Raw genomic sequence first — 22,350 nt, forward strand, 5'->3', positions numbered from 1 at the left:
AACACTCCTGCACTGCTGGTGGGAATGTGAATTGGTACAGCCACTATGGAGAACAGTATGGAGGTTCCTTAAAAAACTACATATAGAACTACCATATGACCCAGCAATCCCACTACTGGGCATATACCCTGAGAAAACCATAATTCAAAAAGAGTCATGTACCACAATGTTCATTGCAGCTCTATTTACAATAGCCCGGAGGTGGAAACAACCTAAGTGTCCACCATCGGATGAATGGATAAAGAAGATGTGGCACATATATACAATGGAATATTACTCAGCCATAAAAAGAAATGAAATTGAACTATTTGTAATGAGGTGGATAGACCTAGAGTGTGTCATACAAGTGAAGTAAGTCAGAAAGAGAGAGACAAATACCGTATGCTAACACATATATATGGAATTTAAGAAAAAAAAAATCATGAAGAGCCTAGGGGTAAGACAGGAATAAAGATACAGACCTACTAGAGAATGGACTTGAGGTTATGGGGAGGGGGAAGGGTAAGCTGTGACAAAGTGAGACAGAGGCATGGACATATATACACTACCAAACGTAAGGTAGATAGCTAGTAGGAAGCAGCCGCACAGCACAGGGAGATCAGCTTGGTGCTTTGTGACTGCCTGGAGGGGTGAAATAGGGAGGGTGGGAGGGAGGCAGACGCAAGAGGGAAGAGATATGGGAACATATGTATATATATATATAACTGATTCATATGATTCATTTTGTAGCAAAGCAGAAACTAACACACCATTGTAAAACAATTATACTCCAATAAAGATGTTAAATAAATAAAGTGACAAGCCAGTACCCTCAGGGGTACCCGCCCCACACACCCAGGCTGTCTCGATGAGGAGGTAGACAGACGCCAAGGGCCTCAACCAAGATCTCTGGAGGAACTCGCAGCATTGGCCGGCCGCAGTCATACCCAAACCACATGATGCTGGCGACAAAACTGGTCTGAGCCCCCGCTCCAGCCCATTCTCAGAGCCGAGGGCCTGCGGCTCCGCCAGGCTGCAAGCGGCCTATTCTAGAGAGTGAAGGTGGCATCCGAGAGAGTCCTCGGTCCCAGGACCTCAGGGACGCCCGCCCACCTCCTCTAAGACTGCTGCTTGCCGCACTGCAGAAGACCAGAAGAGTCCGAAGCCCTGAGAGAAAAGGCTGATAAATTCACGTGTGGAGAAACGAAAAGTGTCTGCAAGCAAATACACCACAAACACAGTTTTCTAAAGAAAGAACGACACAACCGGGAAAAGTACCTGCCACCCTCAGGACAGACCAAAGCAGCAGAGGATACAAACAAACGGTTCCTGGAAAAAGAGGCTCGGCTGCACGCGCGGCCAGAGGGCTGCGAACCCAGCCCAGAGCCCGCTCCCTCCTCTCCCCGAGCAACTCCAAGATCAGATGACGCACCCTCGCACCCACTCTTGGCAGGAGCCAGAACTTGGCACCTGCTTTCAGAATCTAAAAACGCACATCCTCTCTGACTTCTAAGAATTTACCCTTAGAAACTCCGGCGCGCGTGGGCAAAACCCTGTGTACAGCGATTTCTCCGCAGTCTGCTTAGGAAAGCAGGGGACGAGAGAAGTCTACAGACCAGACGTCTACCTGAAGGGTGTGGCCCATCTCCCCACAGGAGGCACTGCAGTAAAAGGGGGGGGTCTTTGGGACCCAGTGCACGTGACAACATGCTGTGTAGAACAAGCTATTTCTGGAAGGTTTGGGAAGGTCGGCTGGGGAAGAGGAACTAGAGGACGGGGTCAGGAGAGGAAGGAAGCCCTGGTCCTCCTGCCTTGTCACTCTGTGCTTCTTGGATTCTGCATCATGGGAACTCGCCAGCCATTCAAAGAAACGAGCAGCCAGGGACAGCGGGGACCATGCATGCCCCAGCTCGAGACCAGAAGAGTCTGGGCAGCAGGGGCATGGCTGGCTGTGCAGGGGAACGCTCTGCCACCTTTGCTGTGTATCTGCAATGCAAAGTTTCCTAGTAAAAGGCAGAGAGAGTGTAGTGACTTTTCTGTTGAAAAGAAGTCCCGAGCACAGAGGCTGAGAAAGGCTCCCCCAGGCTGCAGGGGGTTTAGAGCTGCCTTGGGGGACAGAGCGGGGAAGGAAGCGATGAGAGCCTGCTCAGGGGGGCCAGAACCCTGGCCCTGGAGACGCTCTGCCCAGAAGCCGGCACCTGCAGACTGGTGTCCGCAGTCTGTGAGGTGGGCTGGGGTTCTCAGTTGCTGGCTGCCACTGCCCGCTCTGCACTGTCACTGGGAGGCTCGCCAACCCGCCAAGCCAGCCCTTAAGGTGGGTCTCCTCTTTACCCCTCGTGGCCCCCAGAATGAAGAGCCAGGCGGCCCACACCTTCTCTCATTGCTTCAGACTAGCCTTCAGTCTCCAAGCCTCAGCCTAGGCCTCTGGGAAATGGGCATGATCCTGGTCACCTGAAGGGACAGAATGAGGTCCCTACAAGGCTAGGAGTAGGGTCTGCACGTGTCACAGACCACCTGATCCCTCAGGGCTGCCCTCCTGTGCGCTCCCCACGTTCACCCCCGGCCCCGGTCCTCTCCGAGAGTGAGGTCGACTCATGCTGGATGAAGAGGTCTCAGTGACAGAGCAGGGCCCTTGCTTACAAGCCGGCTGCTCAACAGCTGGCTGCCCCTCCTGAGGAGGCCTTCCCTGCGGCTCCTCGCTACCCCGACCTTGCTCGGCCCTACAGCGCGCCAGGGTTCCAGGCACCAGGTGCTTAGCAGGAGGTTCCCTGTCAGTACAACCCAGGGGTCCTCACCAGGGTAGTTCTGCCCTCAGGGGACACCGGGCCAGGTCTGAGGATGTCTGTGGTTGTCAGGACCGTGGGTGCCCGGGATGCTGCTCTACATCCCAGTGCCTGGGATGCGCCCCACCCCCGTCCCCAGAGAATGACCCGACCCCCGTGTCCGCAGTGCTGGGGGAGGGCCCTGTAGGGCCAGGCCAGGGAGGCTCCCTGGTGAGATGATGGGGCATGGGCTGGCCCTGGGGTTAGCAAGGACCAAGGGGCCTGAAGATAAGCCAGTGCCCCAGCTCCACGAGCCCTCCTTCCAGCTGGAGCCGGAGGCGGCTGGGGTCCCACGTGAGCAACAATACCAAGAGCAAGCTTTCACCTCAGGTCACTGCCAGCCCCCAGGTGCGGGCAGGAACCAGCCCTCCCTCTCCAGCCCACAGAGGAGGAAAGGAGGTCAGGCAGGGGCATGTGGGGCAGGACCCATGACAGTGCAGCCCCTCTGACTGTCACTGTCAAGGCCTCCCCGGGGGGTGTGCGGTGCGGAGGGCAGCATCCTGGGCACACCCTCCACTAGTTCACGCCAGGCCTGGAGAGGCCCAGCCAGCACTGCTTCCAGCAGTGCTCAAACTGCAAGTCCCTCAAGGCCTTTGCTTATCTTTAAAACCGGTCCTGCTGTTTTCCTGCTGCAGGCTCGGAGGCCAAGGAGATACCGTGTGACGTGGTTCATGACTCAGCGCTCGAGGCTGAGCATGGTCTGGTGTGGCATGTGGCCGCCTGCCTGCCCGCCTGCCCGCGGCACCGCTGACATCTGGGCCGTCCTGGGCGCTGCGGGGTGTGGAGCAGCCTCCCTGGCCCCCACCTGCTCAACGTCAGGGGAGACTCCCTCCAAGTTGTGTGGATCACAGATGTCCGCATACGTAGCCCAGTGTCCCCTTGGCGGGGGCGGGGTGCAAGATCACCCCGAGTGAGGGTAACTCTGGCCTCTGGGGGGCTGGTCACACCAGCTCCCCACACGGGGCACAGGGAAGGGAGGGGAAGAAAGCATGCCAGCAGGGGCCTGGGCACGCCGCTCTGCCAGGTCCAGTGGGGGCACTGCTCCTGGCCCTGTGGGGAGAGCGTCAGAGCACAGATGCGGACAGTGAGAGCAGTGACACGGAGCACACCTGTGCCTCTCCAGCAGCCGGCACAGCGCCAGGCAGTCCAGGTGCTTGACTCAACTTGGTCCCCAGGTGCCATCCTATCTATCTCCATTCCACAGAAGAGGGGCTCGGGCGCTCCATCCCGCCCGCCCCCACCTGCCCACAGCTGCTCGGGCTCCGCAGTGAGAGGCTCCCCAGGCCCAGCGTCAGCAGTCCAGCCATCTAAAGCCCCAACGCCCACTCAGGACCGGTCATCACGGCCACCGGCCTGCCCCAGCAGGAGCCATCCAATTAGGGATCATGGTGACAAACGGCTGGGGCTCCCTGAGAACCGTCATCTCGGGGCACAGACTTTCAACGGGCCCAACACCTCGGGGAAGCGCCCTCCTTTCCGGAAGCATGCAGGCGGAAGAACCTGGAGACTGGGGCTGGCTCTGGTGCCCATCCCCGGCTTCCTGACTACCAGCCCCCGAGAAAGGCGGGGGGCTGGTCGTCTTCTTCCAGCCGGTCTCTGAGGGGTTGGGGGAAAAGTCCCACATGAGAGACCCAACCAGAAAATGTGGGTCGTCCACTCTTCCGCTACAGTCAGAGTCTGGCTCTCTGCCTCTTCCTCCTGGGCCCAGGCAGGCCAGCCCGGCGGCCCCCTCCCTGCACAATCGTCAACCAGTCCCAGCAGGGTGGACGAGAAAGGGCGGGCTGCAGACAGGGACAGATGTGCTCTGAGTCCTGGCTTCAACCCTTACTGGCTGCATGGCTTTGGGTGAGCAACTTCTCCTCTCTGAACCTCAGTCTCTTCATCTCAAAGTTGGGGATAATGGGATAACACCGCACGTGTTGCGGTGACCTGGGTGCAGCTTCTGTGAAGCAGCAGGTAGAGGGCCTGACCCAAAGGAGACGCTAGGAAATGGGGGCTGGTCTCACGGGCTCAGTGACAGGCGCACAACAGGTCCCAGACGCCCCTGCTTCCCGCTCCACCACGCGGGGATGTGGGCTGTGTGGCACGGGAGGTACCCTGGTGGCCACAGGCCACCAGGCAGGGCCCCATCTTCTCCCATGCTGCCCCCGAAGGTGAAAAGGACTGGTCTCCCCTTGGAGGAGGGAGGACCGTCCTGAGGATGTGGGAGGAGCAGGGTTGTGGGCTGGAGGGCTGGCTATGGTTGTACAAGGCTAGGACCTGGGCTCCTGTGAAGGGAGTGGCCTCCCCCCACAGAGGAAACACAACGATCCAGCGGCCCCTTATGTCTAAGGACAGCAAAGGACAAGGCTGGGAACGGCCAGAGTCAGAAAGGACTGTGCCCGGCACTGGACGGGGGACACGCGTCTTCCCGAGTGGCCGAAGGGAATCAGTAGGAAAGGGGGGCCTGGTGGCGGGGCCCTGAGGAGCATCTTCCTTTCATTCGTTTGCTCATTCATTCATTCATTCACCTGAGGCTACTGCCCTTCTGTGTGCAGGCAGGTGCAGGAGCTGCAAAGCAGGGAGCCAGAGTTATGGCCCACCCCCGGGCTCACAGCCTCAAGGAGAGGAGAATCCCGTCAACACCTCTTTTCTCCGTGACAACACCCCCAAGAGCACACGGCTGGCAGCAGGGCACCTCCACCCCATGTGAGATTGCTGCTCGAAACCTCAGAAATGATGCCTGAAGCGCAGTTTCTCATCCCCCCACCTCTCAGCACACAAAGCACCCACTCCTGTCTGATTTGGTGAAACATTCAGACCGTAAAGGCGTCTGGGTCTGCAGCAACCCAGACGATGCAAACCCCACGCAAAGGAAGAACAACTTGGGGGCCACAAAACTGTGATTTATGTCAGAGGCCTGACTCTTGGGACTCCATCCAAGGCTGGATGTCCCATCAGGACCCCAGAGCCCTTACACATCTCTGCATCTGCTTGCACACCTGCAGGGACAGGGATCTCACCCCCTCACAGGCAGCCTTGAGCAACAGAAAGTGCTTCCTCAATCTGTCTCACCGTGGTTCCTCGCCATGGGTCCCAGGGGGCGGTGGCAGAAGGAAATGCCTAGTGTGTTTAGGGCAGCCCTGGCACTGCTGACACTCAGGTGGGTCCTCCTCTGAGGGGGGGCCGTCCTGGGCACTGTGGGGGGTTAGGCAGCTTCCCTGGCCCTGCCCACTGGATGTCCCACCCCCAGGTTTGACAACCGCCTAAACCAGTGGAAACCCTCTGGTTTAGGGAACTCCTTAGGGGGAATAGTTGCTTCCCCCCTCTCCCCCGGCTTGAAAGACTAGCACTGACCTCTCAGCTGCTCAGCCCTTCCGTAAGTGCAGAGAGACAGACAGACAGACATGCCCCAACCCTCATCTTTCCCTCCCCCTGCCCCCACCATCCTTCCACCCCTCCCCCCAGCAGCCCCTCCTCACTGTGGGACCCAGTGCAAATACAGCCTGACCCCCTTCCTGCGGTGGCTGTCATGCCTGGTAGGGATGAGACCCACCCTGATGGTCAATGGTTCCTGGGCCCATTCTGATCTGGGGAAGGGCATGGGGGGGTCTGGAAAGAATGGTTTGGGGAGGCTGGGGTGTAAGGAGCATACTGGGGGCAGGAAGAGGAAAAGGTGACAAGGCCAGAATGGCAGGCTCCTGGGCTGTGCCCTGGGCGGCTGGTGGCAGGGAGGTGGGGAAGGGACGGGCGGAGGGGCTTGATGAGATGTGTGTCTGCAGGCTGGCGGTGGCGCACTGGGCAGAGCGGGGTGGGGGGGGGGAGCAGGGAGACGGGGCCTGCTTGCCCAGGTGAGAATGCAGATGGTCCTGGAAAGATGGGGGGGACGGAAAGGAGGGACCCAGGTGAGGCTGGGGGAAGTAAGGGAGGGGGGAAGGGCAGGTCTGTGGAAAGAGCAACCTTTTCTGGACGCACCGCAGGACACCCAGGAGAGGATCTACTGGCTGCTGGCCGCGTGGGCCTGCAGTCAGGAGCCAGCCTTGGGCATCAGCAGCAAATGAGGACAGGAAGCTAAGGGTGAGGAGCAGGCCACCAAGGAGCGCATGCAGAGGCATCTGAGTCCCGATTAAACAGCAGGGCCGCCCCACAAGAAACTGTGCCCGGCTGTTCCTAGCAGCTCCATTCGCAATACGCAGAAGGTGCCAACGGCCCAAGGGCCCCCCAACTGGTGGACAAACACAATATGGCTCATCCATACGACGGAATACTATCCAGCCACAAAAAAGGGAGGACATGCTGCAACGTGAACGAACCTTAAAGATGCGGTGCTCAGTGAGAAAAGCCAAACATGAAAGGCCACATACTGTATGATTCCATTTATATGAAACGCCCAGAACAGGCAAAGCCAGAGAAACAGAGTGGTTAGTGGTTGCCAGGGGCCGAGGAGGGGATGGGGAGTGACTGCAGATGGAGATGCTCTAAACTAGATGGTGGTGATGGATGCACAACCTTGTAAATACACTGAAAACCACCCAACTGTACAACTTAAATGAGTGAATTGTGGAATACAATAATTATATCTGAGGAAAGCTGTTACCAACAAAAATAAATAAGATGACAAAAGGAGGGCGAGTGAAGGACGAAGGGGGAAGCACAGGAAGTCAGGCGAGTGGGTTCCACGTTCTACTTTTTTTTTTTTTTTTTTTACGACTCGCAGTAGTCAGATGACTAAAGGAAACAAGGCCGGGAGGGTGCACAGCACGTTCTCTCCTTCCATTCACACCTGAGGACACTGAGGCAGGAGAGAGTAGTCACTTGCCAAGAACACAGGACATGCCGGTCAGGGGACCAACGTCCCGTCGAGACTGTCAGTGCCACATTCGGTGGGCTCCGGTTGCGCGCCTGTCCCCTGACTTAAACACTCCCTGCCTGTACCAGGCAGGCTCCGAAGCGGCCAAAGCCTGGGGTAGGCCAGTGGGGGGTGGGCAGGGCCGTGATCAGTGGAGCCGACGAGCAAGAAGCCACTGGGGCCTGTGAGGGAGCAGAAGTCAGACCACAGGGAGCTCTTGGGGCAGAAGAGGGGGAGCCAAATACTCCCTTCCCAGCTCTGCCAACCCCCAGGACCGGCCAGGACCCCCGCACCCACTCAAGCCAGCATTCTACAGCCCCAGCCTCGCCGGGCCCTGTGCAGCATCTGGGGATGGAGTCCCTGTACTCACAGGCCTCCCGGTCAGGGCTCTAGTCCAAGATCTCTCCCCCTTGGCACTGTGGACATTCAGGGCCAGATCATCCTATGTGGGGGACCGTCCTGGGCGCTGCAGGGTATGGAGCAGCACCCCTGGCCCCCACCCCCTCGATGTCAGGAGCGGCCCAGTCATGACAACCACAGATGTCCCCAGACATCACCAGTATCCCCAGTTGAGAACCTCTGCTCTAGAAGAGAAGGATTACAAGGGTGCTGCGAGTTGGCTGCTTTCTTAAAGACCAAGTTCCTTGATGCCAGCCGAAGTCCCCAGGATTGACCCTCCAGACTGAATGACTCTGGATCCTCATCTGTCTCAGTAACACTGAGCGAAAGGTCCCACAACCAACCCCACTCGGGGCCTCCCCAAACCCAGAAGTCCTGGGTATACAAAACCTGCCCCAGTCAGAGGCCCCAAAATCTACGAATGGCAGGAGACAGAGGACCTGGCGTGAAAATCGATGCAGACCCACTTCTGAAGACTCATCAGGCTCCGAGGTCCTCCTTGCCCAGCCCCAGGCAGACAGCACCACCCAGGGCACAGATTCTGAGATAGTCCTGGGAAATGGCCACGGTGGCACGCTGGCCAGCACAGTCACGTGAGACGCAGCCCCCCGGCCACAGCAAAGCAACTGTCCTTTGAACCAAGAGCTGTCCAAGGACCAGAGCCCCGGCGTTTGGAGGGGGAGGAGCCTGCATCCTTAACACAACCCTCTTGGAGCAATCCAACCTCACTCACTATGCAAAGCACAGCTGGGCGGCCACCACACCTGCTTCCACTCTCAAGTTCAGAAGAAAAGCCGGCTCAGCGTGGCCGAAACAGAAGGGGCCCTCGACATCAACAGTCACGACGGCCCACAAGACATTCTGCCCATAAATGGGCCAGGGGGACAACATGTACCCGCCGGCTGCATGAGGTCTGCGTGGACGGTTTTTCTTTAGGTAAACTGTCCTTGTTCCAAGTATGCTAAGAAGCGGCGGGGACCAGGGTGAGGGGGGTCGAGGAGAGTGGGGTGCAGCCTCACCAGCTAAAGGCATGAGATCATCGCTTAGTGGACTGGGTGTGGGGGGATCTAGTTCTCAGTTTGAGAGGCACCTTGAACCAAGGGATGACTTGAGGGGAAAGAGAACAGGGAAAAACCAAACGGGTTTAGGCTGGACAGCTGCACAACAGTGGGACTCGGGCTTTGAATTGGGGGCAGGTCTGGACAGTGCAGGACCAATGGGAGGTGGGGGTCAGTTTTTAGCAGGGGAAAACGGCTGTGACGGCGTGACTGTGCCACACTTGCGGGATCCGGGGTGGCCGAGCTGGTGCTTGTTGGAAGACCCAGAATGGTCCCACATTGGAGGGCAGTTGGGCACCACCAGGCGGTGTCACATTTTGGGGAGGTCAGTGGTGAGATGGGAGCGCTGGATTCTGGGTGGGTCATGGCCAGAATGGGTCAAGCCGTAAGGGTGCGGGGAGCAGAAACCAGACGGGCTGGGAGCCAGTGGGGCACTTATGTATTCAAAACTCGTCGCCTAACTGCTTCCGTGTGCCAGAAGCAGAGAGGGGCGCGGTGAGCACAATGGGGCGCCCATACGGGCAGGGCCTCCGCACCTCAGCCTGGCTGTTCCAGGGTCCACGAACCTCAGATTGTATTTTATCCGGGCGGGGGGCGGGGGCTGGTCCGAGACGGAGAGAGTTGTGACAGCTGGGGCGGGGAGTTTCAATTTGGGCAGGCCCCAGCTGTAATGGTGTGAACTTGGGAGACCCGGGGTTGACAGGCCAATGATGAAGAGCACAGATTAGGGCGTGGGCCTGCCGTTCTGGGGGACGCAGTGGGTAGTCCCCCGGTTTGGGGCGGGGAGCGGTCAGAGCTCAACCTAATTACAAAAGGATAGAGACGCTGACCGCGCGGGGAGGTGGCGGCCTGCAGGTGGCTCGGCTTGCGGAGGTCACGCAGGGCCTGCTCTAGGGGGAGGCTCGGACGTGGGGGTTAGGACGGGAGATGGGATGCTGAGGTCACCCGGGCCTAGCTCGGCTTGCGGGGCGGCGCGCCGGCGTCCGGCCGGCTCCCGAGGGGTGGGGGTGGCCTGAGCTTGGGGGCGGCGGGCCGGGCCGCCGGCTCGGTTTCGGGGGCCGGGCAGGCCCGCGCCGCTGCCAGGCCCGCCCGACTCGGGGGTCGCGCTCGGGTCCAGGGGGCGGGTCCCCAGACCTCGGCCGCCTCACCTGGCTCGCTCCCGTCGCCCGTCGCCCGCTGCTTCCGCCGTCCCCGCCTCTCCTGGCGCCGCGCGGCGCCGCGCCCGCCTCCGCTGAGCGCAGCTACGCCGCGTCCGGCCGCGGCCGCCGCTGACGGGATCCCGGGCTCCGCGCTCCTTAATATGGCGTCGGTCGCGGCTCCGCGCCCTCCGGCACCCTCCTCCGGGCGCGCTCCCGCGGCCGGCCCCGCCCCCGCGCTGCGTGCCGCCGTCCCGCCCCCGCGCGCCGGGGCCTCGTGTCCGCGTCCCGCCCCGCCCACCCCGCGCAGCTGTGCCTGCTCGCCGCGGGCATCTCGGGACGACGTGACGTAGCCCGCGATTCGAATCAATACAGTAAGCGTGGCGCCACGGGTTGCCCAGGGCAACCGCGCGGGAACAGGATCCGCGGCCCGCGAAGGCGACCACGTGGAAATCCGGGGGAGTGGCTCCTCTCAATTTAGAGCATTGTTCTTAGCAGGGGACGGTCGCAGAAACAGGTACCCCTGGGCGGACCCACACCACAGTGACGGTGTCACACCGCGTGATAAGCGCAGGTGAGACCCACAACAGGTGCATGTGAGGGTCGTGCAAACCCCACTGCCTACTGAAACACATTCACTCATTCAACGGGTTGGAAAAGAATTTCCAGACACAAGGCAGAATGTAAAAAAATTTATTAAAGGGAAGGGTCGCTGCCAGAACAGCGGGCTGACTTTCTGATAGGGAGAGCTGACCCCTACCACGGGTTACTTGTTTTTTTTTGTTTTTTTTGCGGCACGCGGGCCTCTCACTGTTGTGGCCTCTCCCGTTGCGGAGCACAGGCTCCGGACGCGCAGGCTCAGCGGCCATGGCTCACGGGCCCAGCCGCTCCGTGGCATGTCGGATCTTCCCGGACCGGGGCACGAACCCGTATCCCCTGCATCGGCAGGCGGACTCTCAACCACTGCGCCACCAGGGAAGCCCACTTATCTGTTTTTATAGCCAGGGAACAAAGGAACTTGCGAGTCATCTGATTGGGTAGGGTATGCATACTTCCAGTGTGCAGAGTCGGGGAAGAACAGGACAAATACCCTTCCTTATATGGGACGGGAAAGGAGCAGGGCAGAATGCCTGGGAGGGCTAAAAGATGTAATGGTTGCTACGTGACAGAGTGATGAGTCCCGTAACTCTCTCTGTTCCGGCGATGTTGGCTCTCTGAGTTTATCTTGTTCTTTGTCCTTGGAGGACCACATTTCTCCCTCTCTTTAAATAAGCAAATAAAACAGCAATCCTTTAACATTGCACCGGTCCCACCTCGGTTAGCTGTAAGTCTAAAACTCTTCTATTCTGTACAACCACTCCTGCTGGAGTATTTATTTGTTCTTGTAGAGTGTTAATTTGAGCTGCTAGGTTGACAATCTGTTGTGTGAGTTCGAGAGAGCTGTCGGGCAGTGAAAATAGAATTTAAAAGTCCAGTTGAGCCCGTTCCTATCCCAATGATAATCCCTAAGGGCTGGTATTACAGTGAGGGTTGCCTGCTTTTGTTTATGTGATTGAGTATAACGGAAGCAGGATACGGTCACCGATAAGGTTAGGAATAATGTATGCAAGGGTACAGGTCCCCATTCAGTTGGCTGGAAGGCATAAATAAGCATTGGATCAGCAAAGGAAATAGGTGATGATTTGTAGGGTCTAAGCAGATGTCTAAAGTGATGTTGTGATGTTGAAGTAGGGTTTTCCTAAATGAGTACGGGAATGTTCTATGCCCCCACAGGTGGTAGCTAAAGACATTCCAGCTAAAGGGGAGAGGCAAACAATCTTTGAGGAACGGGAAAAAAGTTATAAGTCCAGTTAAAAGAAGGAATAGTAGGGTTCCACCCTATGTCATAGTACTCGGGTGTCTTGAGTTTTCTGTAGTCTTCTTGTTTAATATTAGAGGGTTGGAACCAAAAATTGTGGTTCTGATACGGGCAACTTGGGGATGGGGTGGGGTAGATGGAGGTCCCAAAATAGCTAGGCTGTGTCCAATCGGTGGTAACATTGGGAGGTTTTGGGAAGTAAAAGGGGAATCAAAATTGTTAAGTATGGGGATAGTTTGTTTTGTCGTCAGTTACGAGGGAAACCCGTGTTTGGGTAGGGGAAAGGGTGAACGTATGATTACAGGGAGAGAGAGAACGTATGATTACAGGGAGAGAGAGAGAGAGAGAGAGAGAGAGAGGGAGAGAGAGAGAGAGAGAGAGAGAGACAAAACCGTGGGTTCACTCTAACCCCTGAAGGGTGGCTACAGAGCCCAGACACCAAACTTCTGGTCCTCTGGAGGAGGGGCTGCCTTTAGTCATGACATATGGATCCAAGGAGTAAAGCCTTGTATTTTGGCAGCTGTTGGGGTGGCCAGCAGGGCTTGGTATGGTCCTGTCTACACTGCTTCGAGTGGTCTCCGTTCCTGTGAAAGGGTCTTAACATATGCCCAGTGGCCTGCATGTAAGTGGGGAGTGGTTTCTGAGAAATTGGGATCTGGCTTAGGACTATTTTGGTCCTGGTATTCCCAGATATTCTTGAGAGTCAATCCTAACGTTGGGAGACACTGTACTAAATAGTGGGTCTCTGGATTGCCCAGCAGCGATCTTCCACAGATTTCCTAAGGACTTATATGAGGCCTGGCCTTTGGAGTGATCTGGACTCTTAAGAGAGCAATAGCAAGAAGGGTGACCCATGTCTGGTGTGTCTCTATTGCTAACTTAGATATTTCTTGAGGGCTTCACTGGCTCTTTCTACCTAGCCTGATGCCTGAGGGCGCCAAATGAAGATAATAACTGATTTGGAGGGCTTCACTGATGCCTTGGGTCAGACCTGAAATAAATGCAGGGCCATTATCCGATTGTAATGAGCGTGGCATTCCAAACCGAGGTACGATACCTTCCATGAGGGTAGTGGTAACCTCGGATGCTCTTAGTAGGGAAGGCCTCTATCTACCATGACTAGGAGATACCTGAAGCCTTTACAAGGGGGCATGTGGGTGAAATACATCTGCCAATCTTCTCCTGGTTGGTTCCCCTGCCTTTGAATTGGATGGAACAGTGGCGGGGGTGTTTATAGCCCCTTCTTGGTTGGCCCGGTGACAGACCGGACAGGCCCGGGATATAGATTGGAGGGTTGAGAGGATTCCTTTTCCTGTGAATATTGTCCCCACCAGTCTGAAGAGGGATTTGGCTCATAAATGGGTAGCCTGCTAAAGGTGGTTTAGAATCTTCTATTGGGAGGCTTCTAGTAAAAGAAGTTTGGTGTCTGGGCTCTGTAGCCACCCTTCAGGGGTTAGAGTGAACCCACGGTTTTGTCCCTCTTTAAGTTCTGATGGTGAGTACTGTGGTGGTGAAGGGTCTAAACTTTGTATCAGGGGAGCCTGTAGGACATGTTGGGGGGCCCTTTGGCTTCCCTATCTGCTATATTATTTCCTTTGGTTATGTCCAACAGGTCCTTCTGGTGTGCCCTGCAGTGGATGATAGCTAATTCCTTAGGGGATTTTATGGCCTCTAACAGGTCCAGGATTTCTGGTCCATGTTTGATTGGGGCGTTATGTGTGGTCAGTAAGCCCTTTCCTTCCAAATGGCCACATGAGTATGGACTACATGGAAGGCATATGCTGAGTCTGTGTAAATGTTAATTTGTAGTCCTCTTCCCAGTTGGAGAGCTCTAGTTAGTGCTATAAGCTCTGCTTTCCGGGCAGAGGTAGTTGCCCCATGGAGTGGCCCCGACTCTGTCACCTCTGTTAAACTGACTATTGCATATCCCAAAACCTTTCGACCTTCTCAAATGAAACTACTGTCTGTAAACCGTTCTGCATCTGGGTTGGGTAAAGGGGTGTCCTGTAGATCTGGCCTAGCACTGTAGGCATGATCAACAACTTCTAAACAGGAATGTAGTAGAGGGGTGTTGGGATTTGGGCTGGGCAAGAGAGTGGCATGGTTTAGAGTGGTACAAGGCTTGACTGATATTTCTGACCCCTCTAAGAATAAAGCTTGATTTTTTCTTTTTTTTTTTTAATTTTTGGCTGTGTTGGGTCTTCGTTGCTACACGCGGGCTTTCTCTAGTTGTGGTGAGCAGGGGCTACTCTTCGTTGTGGTACGCAGGCTTCTCATTGAGGTGGCTTCTCTTGTTGCGGAGCATGGGCTCTAGGCATGCAGGCTTCAGTAACTGTGGCGTGCGGTCTACACAGTTGTGGCTCGTGAGCTCTACAGTGCAGGCTCAGTAGTTGTGGCGCACGGGCTTAGTTGCTCCATGGCATGTGGGATCTTCCCGGACCAGGGCTCGAACCCGTGTCCCCTGCAATGGCAGGCGGATTCTTAACCACTGCGCCACCAGGGAAGCCCCAGCTTGACATTTTTGGATTCTACTATCTGAAATTCAACGGAATGCCTTGGAATTAAGGACATCCATGACCTGGTGCGGAGTGTCAACAGTAAGTGGTTGTCCTGTTGTCAGTTTGGAGGCTTCTTCTGTTAGTAGTACCGCAGCAGCTAATGCCCTTAGACAGGGAGACGATCCCTGAAATGTCAAGTCTAGGGTTTTAGATAGGTAGGCCACTGGGCACTAAGATGGTCCCAAGGTTTGTGTCAACACTCCCAGAACTACCCCCATTTTCTCATGAACAAAGAGAGAGAAGAGTTTTGTTAAGTCTGGTAAGCCTAGGGCCGGGGCGTGACTAGGGCCTTCTTTATTTGTTTAAAGGCTGCCTCCATTTCAGGAATCCATTTAAGAGTGAGATCTTCTGGTCCTCTAAGAGCCTCATAAAGAGGCTTAACTAACAGGCCGTAAGTAGGGATACAAATTCGGCAGAAGCCTGCCAACCTAAAAAGGTTCTAAGCTGTTCTTTAGTAGCTGCCATGGCCAATTAGGGCGTGGGCCTGCCGTTCTGGGGGGACGGAGCGGGGAGTTCCCCGGTTTGGGGCGGGGAGCGGTCAGAGCTCAACCTGCTACAAAAGGATAGGGACGCTGACCGCGCGGGGAGGTGACGGCCTGCAGGTGGCTCGGCTTGCGGAGGTCACGCAGGGCCTGCTCTAGGGGGAGGCTCGGACGTGGGGGTTAGGACGGGAGATGGGATGCTGAGGTCACCCGGGCCTAGCTCGGCTTGCGGGGCGGCGCGCCGGCATCCGGCCGGCTCCCGAGGGGTGGGGGTGGCCTGAGCTTGGGGGCGGCGGGCCAGGCCGCCGGCTCGGTTTCGGGGGCCGGGCAGGCCCGCCCGGCTCGGGGATCGCGCTTGGGTCCAAGGGGCGCGTCCCCAGACCTCGACCGCCTCACCTGGCTCGCTCCCGTCGCCCGCTGGATCCGCCGGCCCCGCCTCTCCTGGCGCCCCGCCGCGCCGCGCCCGCCTCTGATAAGAGCAGCTACACCGCGTCCGGCCGCGCTCGCGGCTGACCGTAACCCGGGCTCCGCGCTCCTTAATATGGCGTCGGTCGCGACTCCGCGCCTTCCGGCGCCCTCCGGCGGGCGCGCTCCCGCAGCCGGCCACGCCCCCGCGCCGGCGTGCTGCGTGCCCCGGCCCAGTCCCCGCTCCGTGCGGCTGCGCCTGCGCGCCTCAGGCGTCGCTGGAGGACGTGACGTAGCCCGAGATTCGAATCAATACAGGAAGCGTGGCGCCATGGGTTGCCCAGGGTAACCGCGCGGGAACAGGATTCGCGGCCCGCGGAGGCGGCTACGTCGGAATCTGGGGGGAGTGGCTCCTCTCAGTTTAGGGTGTCGTTCTTAGTAGGGGACGGTCGCAGAAACAGGTACCCCTGGGCAGACCCACACCGCAAGGATGTAGTCACACCGCGTGATAAGCACAGGTGAGACCCACAACAGGTGCAGGTGAAGGTCGTGCAAACCCCACTGCCTACTGAAACACATTCACTCATTCATTCAACAAACACTTATTGCGTTCCTATGAGTGCTCCTCCAGGCCCTCCAAGCAGGGAACAAAACAGATAAAAATCTCTGCTCAGGGGCTTCCCTGGTGGCGCAGTGGTTGAGAGTCCGCCTGCCGATGCAGGGGACGCGGGTTCGTGCCCCGGTCCGGGGAGATCCCACATGCCGCGGAGCGGCTGGGCCCGTGAGCCATGGCCGCTGAGCCTGCGCGTCCGGAGCCTGTGCTCCGCAACGGGAGAGGCCACAACAGTGAGAGGCCCGCGTACCGCAAAAAAAAAAAAAAAATCTCTGCTCAAAATATGGGCAAAGGATCCAAACGGACATTTCTCCAAAGAAAATAATGGCCAATTTATGAGAAAATGGTCACCACCTGTAGTCCATGGAGAAATGCAAATCAAAACCACAGAGCTACCACTTTAGCCTACTGGATGGCTGTGATTTAAAAAATAATAATAAAAATAAACACCCCATCACCCCAACCCAGGAAAATAAGTCTTGACAAAGACGTGGAACCCTCATACATTGCTGTGGGATTGTAAAATAGGGAAGCGACTATGGGAACACTGGCTGTTACCCATAAAGTTATATGTAGAATTACCAGATGGCCCAGCTATTCCACTCCTACAATTGGAGATCTGTGCGAAAATTAGTAAACAGAAACCTCAGTTAAAATGGAGTAGGGAGTTCCCTGGAGGTCTAGTAGTTAGGACTCGGAGCTTTCACTGCTGTGGCCTGGGGTTGATCCTTGGTCGGGGGACTAAGATCCTGCAAGATGCACCTCACAGCCAAAAAAAAAAAAAAAAGTGGAGTCAGGAAGCCAGAATGGGGCATTCTTAATTCCTACTGTAACTGAGCAGGACGCTATGGAGCCTTCCCGGAACAGACACACACACCCCCCACCTCCATGTCCTCCGCCTGCCTCCTTTTTTGTTGTTGTTTTAAAATATTTATTTATTTGGCTGCATCGGATCTTAGTTGCGGCATGCAGTGCGCGGGGTTCCCCGACCAGGGATCGAACCCACGTCCCCTACATTAGAAGGCAGATTCTTAACCACTGGACCACCAAGGAAGTCTCTGCCTGCCTCTTGTCTGTAGAAGAACTTTAGCCTTCTAGGCCTTCCCCAAGTTCAAAAGAGTAAATTTTATCAGAAGTGAGAAAATGCAGAAAGGAAGGAAAACAGTCAAGGAAGACAAAATAATAATATTTTAGCCATTAAACAAAGTCAAGGACTTTTAGTTCATCCTCAAGGGCTATAGATGATATTCTGAGCCATGTCCTTTGAGCTGTTTTGCGGATACTGAAACCCCCACCAGGTGGAAGAAGTTAACTGCATGATGCCCACAAGCACGTAGACCCCACACCAGTTGGAATCAGAAGGCTGATGATGTTGACTCCCAGTTACCTCAACATCAACCAATCAGAAGAATGTCCATGAGCTGATCACACACCCCACAAACCCTCTCCCTTACCCTGTCTTTAAAAACCTTTCCCTCCTACATAGTTGTTGCGAATGTAAGTTGTTGGTACAGCTCCTATGGAAAACAGTATGGAGGTTCCTCAGAAAACTAAAAATAGAATTACCATGTGACCCAGCAATCCCACTCCTGGGAATATACCTGGACAAAACTATAATTCAAAAAGATACATGCACTCCTATGTTCATAGCAACACTGTTCACGATAGCCAAAACGTGGAAATAACTTAAACTACAGTCTGAACCCCCAGTTTTCTCCAATGGACTTTTGTTTATAACAACCCATCAACAGCTGAATGGATAAAGATGTGGTACAGACATACAATGGAATACTACTCAGCCGTAAAAAAAAAGAATGAATGAAATACTGCCATTTGCAGCAACATGGTTGCAACTAGAGATTCTCATACCAAGTGAAGTAAGTCAGAAAGAGAAAGACAAATACCATATCATATCACTTATATGTGGAATCTAAAATATGGCACAAATGAACCTATAAATAAAATAGATAAAAAACAAGGACCTACTGTATAGCACAGGGAACTATATTCACTATCTTGTAATAACCTATAATGGAAAAGAATCTGAAAAAGAATATATATGCATAACTGAAAAAAATAATATAGATACATACACATAGATGTATATGTATAACCAAATCACTTTGCTGTTCACCTGAAACTAACACAACATTATAAATCAAGTATACTTGAATTAAAAAAAAAAAAAAAAAGCAGCAGAGCCTCAGAACTGAAGGTGGGTGGTTTTGGGCTCGGCACAGCCTGCTCTCTTGCTATCAGTTCCCCGCAAGCCTGAAGGTTCAAGGTTCCAAGTTCTCGGACATACACAGGCCCGGCTTTTGGGTGTGGCTTCCCATATCTGCTTCCTGCACCCCTGCGTCTATCTCCACTCACTCCCAGAGCATGCTTGGGCCCGATCACACCTGGCACGCTGCCCTGAAGCCTTCCAGAGTCAACACAGCGCCCAGGGTAGTCCTGTGTGGACATTAGTCTGAGCCACCAAACGTGGTCCAGATGGCGGCCCTGCGAGCCAGGCAGGTCCACTGTAAAGCCAGTTCTCTGGCGTCAGCTTTCCAACACACAGGAAGACAATAGAAAAGTAACACACTACTATGTATAAGATAGATAACCATAAAGGACCTACTGTAGAGCACAGGCAACTCTACTCAATATACTTCAAAAAAATATTTATTTATTTTATTATTTATTTATTTAGGCTTTGCCGGGTCTTAGTTACGGCCCGTGGGATCTTTAGTTGCAGCATGCGGGATCTATTCCCCGACCAGGTGTCGAACCCGGGCCCCCTGCATTGGGAGCGTGGAGTCTTAACCACTGGACCACCAGGGAAGTCCCTCTACTCAATATTCTGTGATAACCTATATGAGAAAAGAACCTAAAAAAGAATGGAAATAGGTGTATGTATAACTAAACCTCTATGCTGAACACCTGAAACTGACATTGTAAACCAACTATACCCCAATAAAATTTAACAAAAGAAAAGAAAAGTAACAATAATCGGGATGTCGGCTCCATGAGGCCAGAGACGGTCTGTTGGTTTTCTGCCCTCTGTCCCAGGACAGCGCCTGCCACACAGCAGATAATAGATATTTGCAAGATGAATGACTGAATGTTTAAACCAGCGGTTGGCCTATCCAAGTGACGTCTTTGCTGTGCGCGGCATGCTGATGTTTTGCATTACTCGCCCTCCTGTTTTAAAGGGGAGATTGCATGTAAAATCAACTGCTGCCTGGCTTCCCTTAAAAATAGAACATCTAGGGAACTTCCCTGGTGGTCCAGTGGTTGGGACTCCATGCTCCCACTGCAGGGAGCTCGGGTTCAATCCCTGGTCAGGTAACTAGGATCCCACATGCCACGTGGTGTGACCAAAACATAAATAATTAAAAAAAAAAAAAAGGAACATCTGGCCACAAAGGGCAATGACTGGCTGGAGAGGGGTGGCAGCCACCCATAGAAGGAGCCTGGGTGTCCCAGGCCCCCATTATGTTTGATTCACCCCCTTATGCTTCTTGCCTGACCCAGAAAGCAGGAGATGGCTGAGAACAGGACCCTGAGTAGTCAGGCGAATTCTGTCTCCTGATCAAAGTGACCACCTTGTGAAGGCTGCCAGCTCACCCTGAAGGGGCTGCTGTCACATCCCTAACAAATGTCAAAATAAAATAGTACAGTAAAAAGAATTCAAGCAGCACAGGGAGGTATAAGATTTAAAGTAAGTACTCTGGGTAAATTGTTGGTCATTTTTCAAAAATTTTACCCATATGTAATTTACATATCTAAATCCATTTATGTAAATGAGATCACATTATTGACGCTGTGCCTTGCTCTCTTCACTTTTTGGAAGTACATCTTGGACCACTTTTCATACAACGTGGGTAGATCTTCCCATCCTTTTGTAGGTCTCAAACCCATGTCCCCTGCATTGGCAGGCAGGTTCTTAACCACTTTGCCATTTTAAATAATGTTGCAATGAATACTTCTTTTTTCACTTTTCTTTACACTAGTGTCAGTGAAATTCCTCAAAATGGATTTGCAGACTCAAAGGTTCCGCATTTTAAAAAGTTAAGACACTTTTCAAATGTTTAACTTTGAAATGTTTAAACACTGAGAATAGAAGTAGCCCTCCTTTTCCCTGCCACCTATTTTTCCAACAGTTTATTGAGGAAACTTTCAGATGTACAGAAAAGTTGAAAGAATTTTACAGTGGACTGTCATATGCCCACTGTCCACCTTCTCCAATGAACATTTTACAATATTTGCCTTATTATGTATTTATCCATCCATCAATATATCTCACTTTTTATGCATCTCCAAATAAGTCACACACTTCACATCCATTAGGATGGCTACTATCAAAACAGAAAATAACAAGTGCTGGTGAGAATGTGGAGGAATTGGAATCCTTGAATGTTGCTGCTGGAAATGTAAAATGGTGCAGCTGCTGTGGACAAAGTTCAGCAGTTCCTCAAAAAGTTAAACATAGAACTACCATATGATCCGGAAATTCCACTCCTGGGTATATGCCCAAAATATTTGAAAATAGGGAATCAAAGAGGTACTTGTACACCAATGTTCAGAGCAGCATTATTTACAATAGCCAAAAGGTGGAGACAATCCAAATGTCCATTGAGGGATGAACAGATAAACAAAATGTGGTCCATTCATGCAATAGGAAGGAAATTAAAAAGGAAGGAAATTGTGATTCACGCTACAACATGGATGAACCCTGAGGATAACTATGCTCAGTTGAAATAAGCCAGACACAAAAGGACAAATATTGTTTGATCCCACTTTCTAAGCTTCCTAGAGTAGTCAAAATCAGAGACAGAAAATATAATAGAGGTTACCAGGGCCTGAGGCCACTGTGAATAATGCTTTGATGAACATGGATGTACAATTATCTGAGTCCCTGCTTTCACCTCTCTTGGGTGTAACTAGGAGTGGAATTGCTGGATCATATGGTTGTTCTATGTTTAACTTTCTGAGGAACCGCTATATTCTTTTTTTATTTTTCCTCTCCCGCTGCGGAGCACAGGCTCCGGACGCGCAGGCCCAGCGGCCATGGCTCACGTGCCCAGCCGCTCCACGGCATGTGGCATCTTCCCGGACCGGGGCACGAACCCATGTCCCCTGCATCGGCAGGTGGACTCTCAACCACTGCGCCACCAGGGAAGCCCCTGCTATATTCTTTTGACACAATCACTTACAAGCTCTCTTTTCTCTGGCTGGTGGCAGCCAGTGGTGGCTTGGACCTTCATGGGGGCGGTAGATGAGCAAAGTACCTGAATTCTTACTCTATTTCAGAGGCAGAGTTAACAGGACCCTGGATGTCTAGGATGGGGAGGCTAATGGTTCATGGTTGCTCCATCCTTCCTACGTGTCAAAAACCTTGTACTTAGCCTTAACATAACTCTTTCTTCCAAATGCCATGTCCAATCCAGCCACAAATCCTGTTTGCTCCACCTTCAGAATTAATCCAGAATGTGAATACTTCTCTCTCCCTTCACCGTCCCTCCTGTCTGTTTTCTACTCACCAGCCTGAATGATCCTGTTAACAGTCAGAGTATGCCATTTCCCTGATTACGACACTCCAGTGGTTTCTCATTTTGTCAGAGTAAAGCCAAGTCCTTCCTAAAACTGCCCACCCCATGCACGCACCAACGTGATTATTGTTTCCTCCTTAGCCTGTCACCACCTAATATGTATTTTTACTTATCCTATTACTGTTTGTCTCCTTCAGACAACCAGACTGTGAGGTTGATAAGGGTAAGGGCTGCGGGCCGTCTTGTCCTCAGCGCCCATAAACTATGTGTTAAATGAATGAATAAATGAACGACTGGATCAAGTCCTTGTTTTCATCCCTCCCAATCTCGCGTCTAGCCACGCGAGTCCATTGGCCGCGCCCCTGAAACTTACCGCGCCCCAGAGACACTACGCACGCTGTATCGCTAGGCGGCCCCACCTCCGGGCTGAATCGGCACAAACCATTTCCACCCGTCGTACCGGCTGGGGAGGCCGGAGAAAATCTCTTACAGGGAAAGGATGGAAGTTGCCCTTCCCTTTCCCTGAGAAATGCCATAGACTCCGCCTGGTGTGTGATTGTGAGCTATGGCACCGGTGCTAACTCGCGCTTCCGGGCCTCCTCAAGCTGCGGAGCCTTTGACTACATTTCCCCCTCGGTGCTGCGTTGGTACCGTCCGGCTCTGTCACGTGGGCGG

At 53.9% G+C, this 22,350-nt stretch overlaps 1 protein-coding gene across 4 annotated transcripts in view; it reads right to left on the reverse strand.

Moving 5' to 3' along the window:
• Positions 1–15,664, reverse strand: part of FZR1 (fizzy and cell division cycle 20 related 1) — a 29,916-nt gene extending 14,252 nt beyond the window's left edge. For 3 of the 4 annotated variants that reach the window (XM_029218014.1, XM_029218010.1, XM_029218012.1), the window contains exon 1: positions 10,235–10,404. The gene's annotated coding sequence lies outside the window, so the exon portion shown is untranslated. Of the gene's footprint in view, positions 1–10,234; positions 10,405–15,516 lie in introns of those variants that run through there. The other variant, XM_029218011.1, reaches the window with a different exon arrangement.
• Positions 15,665–22,350: the final 6,686 nt, after the last annotated feature.

The sequence above is a fragment of the Monodon monoceros genome, unplaced genomic scaffold (genome assembly GCF_005190385.1).
Source record: "Monodon monoceros isolate NGI ecotype Baffin Bay Population unplaced genomic scaffold, NGI_Narwhal_1 Super_Scaffold_12, whole genome shotgun sequence".
Lineage (NCBI taxonomy): Eukaryota > Metazoa > Chordata > Mammalia > Artiodactyla > Monodontidae > Monodon > Monodon monoceros.